This window comes from Moschus berezovskii, chromosome 26, assembly GCF_049115385.1.
Source record: "Moschus berezovskii isolate FMDL1 chromosome 26, NW_MosBer_1.0, whole genome shotgun sequence".
In the NCBI taxonomy this organism is placed as follows: Eukaryota; Metazoa; Chordata; class Mammalia; order Artiodactyla; family Moschidae; genus Moschus; species Moschus berezovskii.
Window position 1 is genome coordinate 49499468 of NC_142485.1, and position 13348 is coordinate 49512815.

Below are 13348 nucleotides of genomic sequence, written 5' to 3' on the forward strand. Positions count from 1 at the left end.
TGCATAGAAGTTAAATAAGCAAGGTGACAATATACAACCTTGACGTACACCTTTTCCTATTTGGAACCAGTCTGTTGTTCCATGTCCAGTTCTAACTGTTGCTTCCTGACCTGAATACATGTTTCTCAAGAGGCAGGTCAGGTGGTCTGGGATTCCCATCTCTTTCAGAATGTTCCACAGTTTATTGTGATCCACACAGTCAAAGGCTTTGGCATAGTCAATGAAGCAGAAATAGATGTTATTCTGAAACTCTCTTGCTTTCTCCATGATCCAGCGGATGTTGGCAATTTGATCTCTGGTGCCTCTGCTTTTTCTAAAACCTGCTTGAACAACTGGGAGTTCACGGTTTACATATTGCTGAAGCCTGGCTTGGAGAATTTTGAGCATGACTTTACTAGCGTGTGAGATGAGTGCAATTGTGTGGTAGTTTGAGCATTCTTTGGCATTGCCTTTCTTTGGGATTGGAATGAAGATTGACCTCTTCCAGTCCTGTGGCCACTGCTGAGTTTTCCAAATCTGCTGGCATATTGAGTGCAGCACTTTCACAGCATCATCTTTCAAGACTTGAAATAGCTCAACTGGAATTCCATCACCTCCACTAGCTTTGTTAGTAGTGATGCTTTCTAAGGCCCACGTGACTTCACATAAATAAATAAATAAAGGCCCAGCAACCCAATAAAGAATAAAAGAGAGTCAATCTACCTGATAAATAATTCCGAATAATGATAGTGAAAACGATCCAAATTCTTGAAAACAAATTGCAGTTACAGGTAAATAGCCTGTAGACAAGGATTGAGAAGATGCAAGAAAGGTTTAACAAGCACCTTGAAGAAGTAAAAAAGAGTCAATACATAAGGAATAAAACAACAGATGAGATCCAAAACACCCTGCAGGGAACCAACAGTAGAATTACAGAAGCAGAATATAGGATAAGTGAGATAGAAGATAGAATGGTAGAAATAAATGAAAGAGAGAGGAAAACAGAAAAAGAAATTAAAAGAAATGAGGACAATCTCAGAGACCTCTGGGACAATGTAAAATGCCCCAACATTCGAATCATAGGAGTCCCAGAAGAGGAAGACATAAAGAAAGACCATGGGAAAATACTTGAGGAGATGATAGTTGAAAAGTTCCCTAAAGTGCGGACAGAAATAATCACCCAAGTCCAAGAAACCCGGAGAGTCCTAAATAGGAAAAAACCAAGGCATAACACCCTATAACACATATTAATAAAATTAAGAAAGATCAAAGACAAAGAACAAATATTAAAAGCAGCAAGGGAAAAACAGCAAATAACACACAAGTGGATTCCAACAAGGTTAACAGCTGGTCTTTCAATAGAAACTCTTCAGGCCAGGAGGGAATGGTAGTGTAAATTTACAGTGATGAAAGAACATTGCCTACATCCCAGATTACTGTACACAGCAAGGATCTCATTCAAATATGTGGGAGAAATCAGAAGCTTAACACACAATCAAAGGCTGAGAGAATTCAGCATCAGCAAACCAGCTCTCCAACAAGGGCTTACAGAGCTTCTCTAGACAGGAAGCAGAGAAAGGAGGTATAAACCCAAACTCAAAACAATAAAGTAAAAGGCTACAGAATCATACTTATCAATAATTACCTTAAATGTAAATGGGTTGAATGTCTGACCAAAAGACAAAGACTGGCTGAATGTATACAAAAACAAGACCCCCATATATGTTGTTTACTAGAGACCCACCTCAAATCGCGGGACACATACAGACTGAAAGGGAAGGGCTGGAAAAACATATTCCATGCAAATAGAGACCAAAAGAAAGCAGGAGTAGCAATACTCATTTCAGATAAAATAAACTTTAAAGCCAAGGCTGTGAAAAGGGACAAAGTAGGGCACTACATGACGATCAAAGAATCAATCCAAAAAGACGATATAACAATTATAAACATATATGCGCCCAACACAGAAGCACCGCAATATGTAAGACAAATGTTAATAATTATGAAAGGGAAAATTAACAATAACACAATAAGAGTGGGAGACTTTAACACTGCTCTCACACCTATGGATAGATCGACTAAACAGAAAATTAACAAGGAAACACAAAGGTTTTCGATCCCTGGTCATGGAACGAAGATCCCACAAACTGCCCTGTGCCCCCCACCCCAAAAAGTTATCTTTCTGTGGTGATCCTGTTTTCATATGCACTGCGATTGGGCCACCTCCCCTGCCCTGCCCATGGGGACAAACTGCTCCCACCAATTTCTTAGGATCACAGTGGCCTAACTGATATTTGGTGTGTTCCCTCAAAACATTATTTTCTTTGATGGGAGTGAAAGCTGTGAGTTTTAATTGTATCAGCATTTTGTGCCTCCTGAGCACCTTTAGCTGACAGCATTGGCCAGTGATGCAACAAAGCCCATTATGACGTAGGTGGCCAGAATGTTATTTCTGCCTGCTGTACTGAGGGGAAGTATGACATTGACCATCCCCATGTTGAACTCTCTTCCCATTTGTGTTCTGGCAATCTAAACCCTAATTTCATTCCACACCCCAAACTAAGGCAGTATCACCACACCACTAACCCTTGCCACTGAGATCAATTGTTAAGCAGGGTTATCCATCTTCAGTGCAGACTCCTGACCCAGTCCAGACCTGTACTCTCTGGTTAACAGGGGGCCCGAGGGTCTTTTAGGGACTCCAGGGACTCCACACCTCTCCCCAATCAGGTGTCCACCTGTTCTCTCCCTCCACTCCCTTCCCATCATAAATTTCACACACAAACACATACACACAATTATCATTTTTTCACGATTTGATGTTTATTTTAATGGTAGCCATCAGTTTACTATGTTATTGTGAGAGTCAGTCTTTTCCTGATTGGCCATTTGTAAGAAAGCAGAACTCTGGAGAAGTAATTCTAAACTGTCTGAGCTTTGGTATTCAATTTCTGGCTGCCCTGGTTGTACTTCTCCAGGGACTCTCATTCTGGGACGGCTGAGCTTATCTTCTCTTTCGATTCTGCCTCCTTCTTGGATTCTGCCTCATATTTTGGTACCTTTTTTGGCATCACGCCATCGTGATTATCTTGCTCACGAAGATATTTTCTGTAGAGTTCTTCTGTGTATTCTTGCCTCATCTTCTTAATATCTTCTGCTTCTGTTAGGTCCATACCATTTCTGTCCTTTATCGAGCCCATTTTTGCATGAAATGTTCCTTTAGAAACTCTAATTTTCTTGACGAGACCTCTTGTTTTTACTATTCTGTTGTTTTCCTCTATTTCTTTGCACTGACCACTGAGAAAGGCTTTCTTATCTCTCCTTGCTATTCTTTGGGGCCCTGCATTCAAATGCTTATATCTTTCCTTTTCTCCTTTGCTTTTCACTTCTCTTCTTTTCACAGCTATTTGTAAGGCCTCCTCAGATAGCCATTTTGCTTTTTGCATTTATTTTCCATGGGAATGGTCTTGATCCCTGTCTCCTGTACAATGTCACGAACCTCCGTCCAGAGTTCATCAGGCACTCTATCTATCAGATCTAGTCCCTTAAATCTATTTCTCCCTTCCTCTGTATAATCATAAGGCATTTGATTTAGGTCATATCTGAATGGTCTAGTGGTTTTCCCTACTTTCTTCAATTTAAGTCTAAATTTGTCAGTAAGGAGTTTATGATCTGACCCTCAGTCAGCTCCTGGTCTTGCTGTTGCTACCTGTATAGAGCTTCTCCATCTTTGGCTGCAAAGAATATAATTAATCTGATTTCGGTGTTTACCATGTGGTGATGTCCATGTGTAAAGTCTTCTCTTGTGTTGTTGGAAGAGGGTGTTTGCTATGACCAGTGTGTTCTCTTGGCAAAACTCTATTAACCTTTGCCCTGCTTCATTCTGTGCTCCAAGGCCAAATTTGCCTGTTACTCCAGGTGTTTCTTGACTTCCTACTTTTTCATTCCAGTCCCCTATTATGAAAAGGACATCTTTTTTTGTGTTACTTCTAAAAGGTTTTGTAGTTCTTCATAGAACTGTTCAACTTCGGCTTCTTCAGCATTACTGGTTGGGGCATAGGCTTGGAATACTGTAATATTGAATGGTTTGCCTTGGAAACCAACAGAAATCATTCTGTCGTTTTTAAGATTGTATCCAAGTATGGCATTTCGGATTCTTTTGTTGACCATGATGGCTACTTCATTTCTTCTAAGGGATTCCTGCCCACAGTAGTAGATATAATGTTCATCTCAGTTAAATTCATCCATTCCAGTCCATTTTAGTTCACTGATTCCTAGAACATCTACGTTCAAACTTGCCATCTCCTGTTTGACCACTTCCAATTTGCCTTGATTCATGGACCTAACATTCCAGGTTCCTATGCAATATTGCTGTTTACAGCATCGGACCTTGCTTCTATCACTAGTCACATCGACAACTGGCTATTGGTTTTGCTTCAGCCCCATCCCTTCAGTCCTTCTGGATTTATTTCTCCGATCTCCAGTAGCATACTGGACACCTACCAACCTGCGGAATTCCTCATTCAGTATCCTATCATTGTTATTGTTCATACTGTTCATGGGGTCTCAAGGCAAGTATACTGAACTGGTTTGCCATTCCCTTCTCCAGTGGACCACATTCGGCTGTGGTCCATGTGATCAGATCGACTAGGTTTCTCTGATAATGATTTCATAGCAAATATGGTGAGAGTTTTTGAAATGAATGAGTATTGAATTTTGCCAAATGCTTTTACATCATCTGTTGAGATTATCATGTGATTTCTGTCCTTCTCTTTCCTAATGTGGTGTACCACACTGACTGATTTCCATATATTCAACCATCCCTTTAGCCCTGAAATAAGTCCCTCTTGATCATGGTACATGATGGTTTCAATGTGATGTTGAATTTGGTTCTCTCATATTTTGTGAAGAATATTCACATCTATATTCAACAGATATATTGGCATTGAGTTTTCTTTCTTGGTGGTGCCTTTCTCTGGTTTTGGTGTTAGGAAAATAATAGCTTCATAAAAAATTTGGGAGTACTCCATTTTCTCAATTTTTTGGAATTGTTTGAAAATGCTGGGTATAAGCTCTTGTTATATGTTTGTAAACATTCTGCTGTGAAGCTGTGTGGTCCTGAACTTTAATTTACTAAGAGATTTTCTATTAGAAATTCAATTTCACTACTAGTGTTTCAACTATTCAGATTATAAATTCCTTCTTGATTCAGTTTTGTAAGGTTGTATAGTCCTAGAGATTTGTCAGTTTTTTCTAGGTTGTCCAATTTTTTAGAATATAACTATTTGTAGTATTCACTTATGATTGTTTCCTATTGATGTGATGTTGGCTGTAATGTCCCCTTTGCATTTGTTTGAGTCATCTATCTTTTATTTTTGATGAACCTGGTTAAAGACTTAATCATTTTATTTATCTTTTCCAAAAATATATTTTCACTTAACTGATATTTATTTACTTTAGGAAAGCGGAATTCTGTTTTATTAATATCCTCTCTGATCTTTATTATTGCCATCATTCTGAGGATTTGCGGCTTTATTTATTCTTCTTTTTCTACTTCATTTATATAGTAAGTGAAGTTGTTTATTTCAGTTTCTCCCCCCGCCTTGAGGGAAGCATCTGTCACTATACAATTTCCCCAGTACTGCTTTTGGTAAATCCAATAGATTTTGGAAAGTTGGTGTTTGTATTAGTCTCAAAGTATTTTCTGATTCCCTTTTTTATTTCTTCATTGGCTCATTGGCATTTAGTAGCATGTTGTTTCGCCTAAATATGTTTGTGTTTGTCCCCTATTCCCCTCCTGTAATTTATTTTTTATTTTGTATCATTGTGGTCAGAAAAAGATCTTTAGATAATGTCTGTCTTTTTAAATGTGTTGAGCCTTGTTTTGTGGCCCAGCATGTGATCATCACTGAAAAAATATCCAGTGCACCATTGAAGTTGTGTATTCTGCTATTCTGGGATAGACTATGTCAGGTGGCTCAGAGGTAATGAATCTGTCTGAAACACAAAAGATGCAGATTTTATCCCTGTGTCAGCAAGATGCCCTGGAAAATGAAATGCAATAAACTCCAGTATTCTTCCCTGGGAAATCACATGTACAGTGGAGCCTGGAGGGCTACAGCCCATCGGGTTTCAAAAGAGTCAGACAACTTAGTACCTGAAAAACAACTACAAATGCTGTAGGTATCTATTCAGTTCAACTACTCTAATCTGTAATTTAAGACTACTGTTTTCTTATTGCTTTTCTATCAGGATGCTCCGTCCATTGATGTAACAGGGTGTTTAATGAAGTTAGCATTTAGTTTGCAATTCACTTGTCTTTTAATTTTAATACTAGATTATCTACTTGGTTGTTATACAGCCTTTACTATGTATTGATGTGTACTGGTGGGAGTTTTTCCCTTCTCTGTAGATTTTTACTTGTTTTTCCACTTAGAGAAGACTCTTTAATATTTTCTTCTGAGTAGGTTTAGTATGGATAAGCTCTTAGCTTTTGCTTGTCTGAGAAAATCTTCTCTCCAATACTTGATGGTAATCTTGCTGGGTAGAGTCTTATAGCTTGCAAGTTTTACCCTTTCATCACATTAAATATACATTTTAGACCCCTTTCTCTCTCTCTTTTTCCTTCTACGACCCCAATAAAATGAATATTAGTATACTTGATTTTGTCTAGAAGTCTCTTAAACTGTTCTTCTTTTTAACTTGTTTTTACTTTTGTCTTTCCTATTGGACAATTTCCATAATTTTACTTTCAGGATTAATTTTGCTTCTTGTGTATTGAAAACTATTGATTTGGTGAGAGGTGGGTCTAGAGATAGTGAGGTCAGAACCAGTGCCAGGTGTGAGCCCGGACTTCTCCTGTGCTCACTAGCCAACCCTGCCTATTGGGGAGTTAGCTTGATGATACAAAAGCCCTGAGTTTCAGGTCCATGCTGATTCCATTTCATGTAAGTGTGTGCTGTATCCCCTTCCAGGATTGGAAAGTTTGCCCGAAAAGATAAAAGTGGTGGAGCAAGAAGGGGTGCCTAGTATCGTCTTGGATGCATACTAGGACAGTCCCAACTTATCAGTCAGCATTCCAGATACTCCCACTGTGCCACCTCCATAAGCACTAGTAATGGCTGCTCTCAACTTGTTCAGATGTAGGCCGTATATGAGTTGGCTCCACTCCTGACACCTGTACATTCTTTGCAGCCATGGAAGTCTCTGTCATAGCTGTGGGAAGGGCTGTTCAATTAAATGAGAGGGGCTGGAATAAGCATACAGAGTGGGTAAGGTCATGACCTGGCATTGTTATGGGGAAACAGCCAGCATTCTGTGTAATTTCAACATGTTTCCTCTGCCTTGCTTTGTGAGTAAGCAAACGTGTGGTTGCCTCCGCAAACTCTTCACATAGAGATAAATAAATAAATAAATGCCCACTAAACCAAACAAAAGAAAAAGTGATATGGAATCTAACTGATAAAGAATTCCAAATAATGATAGTGAAAATGATCCAGAATCTTGAAAACAAAATGGAGTTACAGATAAATAGTCTGAAATCAAGGATCGAAAAGATGCAAGAAAGGTTTAACAAGCACCAAGAAGAAATAAAAAAGATCCCATACATAAGGAATAATGCAATCTATGAGATCCAAAACACTCTGGTGGGAACAAACAGTAGAATAACAGAGGCAGAAGATAGGATAAGTGAGATAGAAGATATAATGGTAGAAATAAACGAAAGAGAAAGGAAAAAAGAAAAACTAATTAAAAGGTGTGAGGACAATCTCAGAGATCTCTGGGACAATGTTAAACGCCCCAACATTCTAATCATAAGAGTCCCAGAAGACGAAGACAAAAAAAAAAAAAAGACCATGGGAAAATACTTGAGGAGACGATAGTTGAAAAGTTCCCTAAAACAGGGAAGGAAATAATCACCCAAGTCCAAGAAACCAAGAGAGTCACAAACAAGAGAAAACCAAGGCAAAACACCCCAAGACACATATTAATAAAATTAAGAAAGATCAAAGACAAAGAACAAATATTAAAAGCAACAAGAGAAAAACAGCAAATAACACACAAGGGGATTCCCACAAGGATCACAGCTGATCTTTCAATAGAAACTCTTCAGACCAGGAGAGAATGGCAGGGCATACTTACAGTGAGGAAAGGAAATAGCCTACATCCCAGATTAACATACACAGCAAGAATCTCATTCAAATATGAAGGAGAATTCCAAAGGTTTACACAAGCAAAAGCTGAGAGAATTCAGCATCACCAAACCAGCTATCCAACAAATGTTAAAGGACATTTTCTAGATAGGAAGCAGAAAAAGGGTCTAGAAACCTGAACCCAAAACAATAAAGTAAATGGAAATGGGATCATACATATCAATAATGACCTTAAATGTAAATGGGTTCAATGCCCCAACCAGAAGACAAAGACCGGCTGAATGGATACAAAAAAAAAGACCCCTATATATGTTGTCTACAAGAGACCCATCTCAAACGAGGGACACATACACACTGAAAGGGAAGGGCTGCTGCTGCTGCTGCTGCTAAGTCACTTCAGTCGTGTCGGACTCTGTGTGACCCCATAGACGGAAGCCCACCAGGCTCCCCCGTCCCTGGGATTCTCCAGGCAAGAACACTGGAGTGGGTTGCCATTTCCTTCTCCAATGTGTGAAAGTGAAAAGTGAAAGTGAAGTCGCTCAGTCGTGTCCGACCCTTAGCGACCCCACGGACTGCAGCCTACCAGGCTCCTCCATCCACGGGATTTTCTAGGCAATAGTACTGGAGTGTCTTGCCATTGCCTTCTCCGGAAAGGGAAGGGCTAGAAAAACATATTCCATGCAAATAGAGACCAAAAGAAACAGAAATAGCAATACTCATATCAGATAAAATAGGCTTTAAGACAAAGGCTGTGAAAAGAGACAAAGAAGGGCACAACATGATGATCAAAGGATCAATCCAAAAAGAAGATATAAAAATCATAAATATACACCCAACACAGGAGAACGGCAATATGTAAGACAAATGTTAATAGTTATGAAAGGGGAAATTAACAATAACACAATAAGAGTGGGAGACTTTAACACTGCTCTCACACCTATGGATAGATCGACTAAACACAAAATTAACAAGGAAACACAAACGTTTTCAATCCCTTTTTAGGGAACTAAGATCCCACAAACTGCATGGTGCCCCCCTACCCAAAAATTTATCTGTCTGTGGTGATCCTGTTTGTCATATGCACCGGGTTTGGGCCACCTCCACTGTCGTGCCCTTGGGAAGAAACTGCTCCCAAAAATTTCTTAGGATAGCAGTGGCCTAATTGATATTTGATATGTTCCCTACAAACATTATTTTAATCTTTGGGAGTGCTACCTGTGGGTTTTAGTTGTATCAGCATTTTGTGCCTCCTGAGCACCTTTAGCTGACAGCCTAAGCAAGTGATGCAACAAAGCCCTTTATGAAGTAGGTGGCCAGGAGTTGATTTCTGCCTGCTTTTCTCAGGGGAAGTATGACATTCACCATCCCCATGGTGAACCCTCTTCCCAAATGGGTTCTGACAATCTATTTTTTTTTATTCGAGGCTAATTACTTTACAATAATATATTGGTTGATTTTGCATGCATTGACATGAATCTGCCCCGGGTGTACATGTGTTCCCTTTCCTAAACCCCCCTCCCACTTCCCTCCTCCCCATATCCTCCCTCAAGGTCATCCCCGTGCACCAGCCTCGAGCATCCTGTATTATGCAGTGAACCTGGACTGGTGATTCATTTCACATGTGATAATATTCACGCTTTAATGCTATTCTCCCAAATCATCCCACCTTCACCCTCTCCCACAGAGTCCCAAAGAATGTTCTATACACCTATGTCTCTTTTGCTGTCTCGTATACAGGGTTAAGGTTACCATCTTTCTAAATTCCATATATATGCGTTAGTAAACTGTGTTGATGTTTTTCTTTCTGGCTTAGTGACTCTGTATAATAGGCTCCAATTTCATCCACCTCATTAGAACTGATTCAAATGCATTCTTTCTGATGGCTGAAAAATACTCCATTGTGTATATTTACCAAAGCTTTCTTATCAATTCATCTGCAGATGGACATCTAGGTTGCCTCCATGTCCTTGCTTTTATAAACAGAGCTGCAATGAACATTGGACTACATGTGTTTCTTTCAATTCTGGTTTCCTCGGTGTGTATGCCCAGGAATGCTATTGCTAGATCATATGGCAGTTCCATTTCCAGTTTTTTGAGGAATCTCCACACTGTTCTCCATAGTGGCTGTACTAGTTTGCATTCCACCAACAGTGTAAGAGGGTTCCCTTTTCTCCACACACTCTCCAGCATTTATTGCATGTAGACTTCTGGATAGCAGCCATTCTGACTGGTGTGAAAAGATATCTCACTGTGGATTTGATTTGCATTTCTCTGATTATGAGGGATGTTGAGCATTTTATCATGTGTTTGGAGAAATGTCTGTTTAGTTCTTTGGCCCATATTTTGATTGGGGATGTGCTGATCGCAGCCGTCTCGCTCTGCTCAGTCCTTTGTTCTGTGAGTGGGGCTGGCGGAGTCTTAGGTTGGGGCTTTTCACCTTTTCGCAAGCTTTTCTCCTTTTCGCAAGCTTTTCGCGTTTTAGCTGCAAAGTCTGCTTAGCTGTCTCCAGTTAACACCCTCATATTGCCCTTGGGGCATTCAGGCCCATTCCTCTCTCGAAGCACTGCAGCCCTCGCTACCCTGCCCAGCCTCCACTTGCTATTGGTGGGGGTGGGGGGCGGTGAGGTCGGTTGCACTGCTTCTCCACTGAGAGTTTCCTCTGAGCACTTAGTCTATGGGTTTTAATTATTTACTTCTTTTCTCTCCCGGTTATGTGGCCCTCTGAGGTTCCAAGCCTGGCCACAGACTCGCCAGTGACTGTTTCCAGGCGTTGGGGAAATTCTCTCTTTTTTCTTAAGCCTCCCTTCCCTGGATGGAGCTCCATCCCTCCATCTTTTGTCTCTCTCTGTTTTTTTTTTTAACCTTTTTTTTTTTATTGGAGGCTAATTATTTTACAATATTATATTGGTTGGTTTTGCCATACATTGACATGAATCCGCCCCAGGTGTATATGAGTTCCCCTTTCTGAACCCGCCTCTCACCTTCCTACTCTCCTTATCCTCCCTCTGGGTCATCCTCGCACACCAGCACCGAACATCCTGTATCATGCGTTGACCCTGAAATGGCGATTCGTTTCATGTATGAAAATATACATATTTCAATGCATTGTCCCAAATCATCCCACCCTCACCTTCTCCCACAGAGTCCCAAAGACTGTTCTATACATCTGTGTCTCTTTTGCTGTCTCATATACAGGGTTATCATTTCCATCTTTCTAAATTCCATGTATATGCGTTAGTATACTGTATTGGTGTTTTTCTTTCTGGCTCAGTTCACTATGTATAATAGCCTCCAGTTATATCCACCTCATTAGAACTGATTCAAATGCACTCTTTTTAAAGGCTGAACAAAAAAGATGTCCTTTTCATTATAGGGTACTGGAATGCAAAAGTAGGAAGTCAAGAAACACCTGGAGTAACAGGCAAATTTGCCTTGGAGCACAGAATGAAGCAGGGAAAAGGTTAATAGAGTTTTGTCAAGAGAACGCACTGGTCAGAGCAAATACCCTCTTCCAACAACACAAGAGAAGACTCTACACATGGACATCACCCGATGGTCAAAACCGAAATCAGATTGATTATATTCTTTGCAGCCAAAGATGGAGAAGCTGTATACAGTTATCAAAAACAAGACCAGGACCTGACTGTGGCTCAGATCATGAACTCCTTATTGCCAAATTCAGACTGAAATTGAAGAAAGTAGGGAAAACCACTAGACCATTCAATATCACCTAAATCAAATACAGTGGAAGTGATTATATGATTATACAGTGGAAGTAAGAAACAGATTTAAGGGATTAAATCTGATAGATAGAGTGCCTGATGAACTCTGGACGGAGGTTCGTGGCATTGTACAGGAGACAGGGACCAAGACCATCCCCATGGAAAAGAAATGCAAAAAAGCAAAATGGCTGTCTGAGGAGGCTATACAAATAGCAGTGAAGAGAAGCGAAAAGCAAAGGAGAAAAGGAAAGATATAAGCATCTGAATGCAGAGTTCCAAAGAATAGCAAGGAGAGATTAGAAAGCCTTCCTGAGCGATCAATGCAAAGAAATAGAGGAAAACAACAGAATAGGAAAAACAATAGATCTCTTCAAGAAAATTAGAGATTCCAAGGGAACATTTCATGCAATGATGGGCTCGATAAAGGACAGAAATGGTATGGACCTAACAGAAGCAGAAGATATTAAGAAGAGGTGACAAGAATACACAGAAGAACTGTACAAAAAAGATCTTCATGACCAAGATAGTCACGATAATGTGATAACTGACCTAGAGCCAGACATCTTGGAATGTGAAGTCAAGTGGGTCTTAGAAAGCATCACTACGAACAAAGCTAGTGGAGGTGATGGAATTCCAGTTGAGCTATTTCAAACCTTGAAAGATGATGCTGTGAAAGTGCTGCACTCAATATGCCAGCAAATTTGGAAAACTCAGCAGTGGCCACAGGGCTGGAAAATGTCAGTCTTCATTCCAATCCCAAAGAAAGGCAATGCCAAAGAATGCTCAAACTACTGGACAATTGCACTCATCTCACGTGCTAGTAAAGTCATGCTCAAATTTTCCAAGCCAGGCCTCATTAATATGTGAACCGTGAACACCCAGATGTTCAAGCAGGTTTTAGAAAAGGCAGAGGCACCAGAAATCAAATTTCCAACATCTGCTGTCTCATGGAGAAAGCAAGAGAGTTCCAGAAAAAAATCTATTTCTGCTTCATTGACTATGCCAAAGCCTTTGACTGTGTAGATCACAACAAACTGTGGAAAATTCTGAAAGAGATGGGAATACGAGACAACCTGACCTGCCTCTTGAGAAACCTATATGCAGGTCAGGAAGCAGCAGTCAGAACTGGACATGAAACAACAGACTGGTTCCAAATAGGAAAAGGAGTACAGAGTACATCATGAGGAACGCTGGGCTGGAAGAAGCACAACATGGAATCAAGATTGCTGAGAGAAATATCAATAACCTCAGATATGCAGATGACACTACCCTTATGGCAGAAAGTGAAGAGGAACTGAAGAGCCTGTTGATGAAAGTGAAAGAGGAGAGTGAAAAGGTTGGCTTGAAGCTCAACATTCAGAAAACAAGGATTATGGCATCTGGTCCCATCACTTCATGGGAAATAGATGGAAAAACAGTGGAAACAGTGTCAGACTTTATTTTTTTGGGCTCCAAAATCACTGCAGATGATGATTCCGTCAGTTCAGTTCAGTT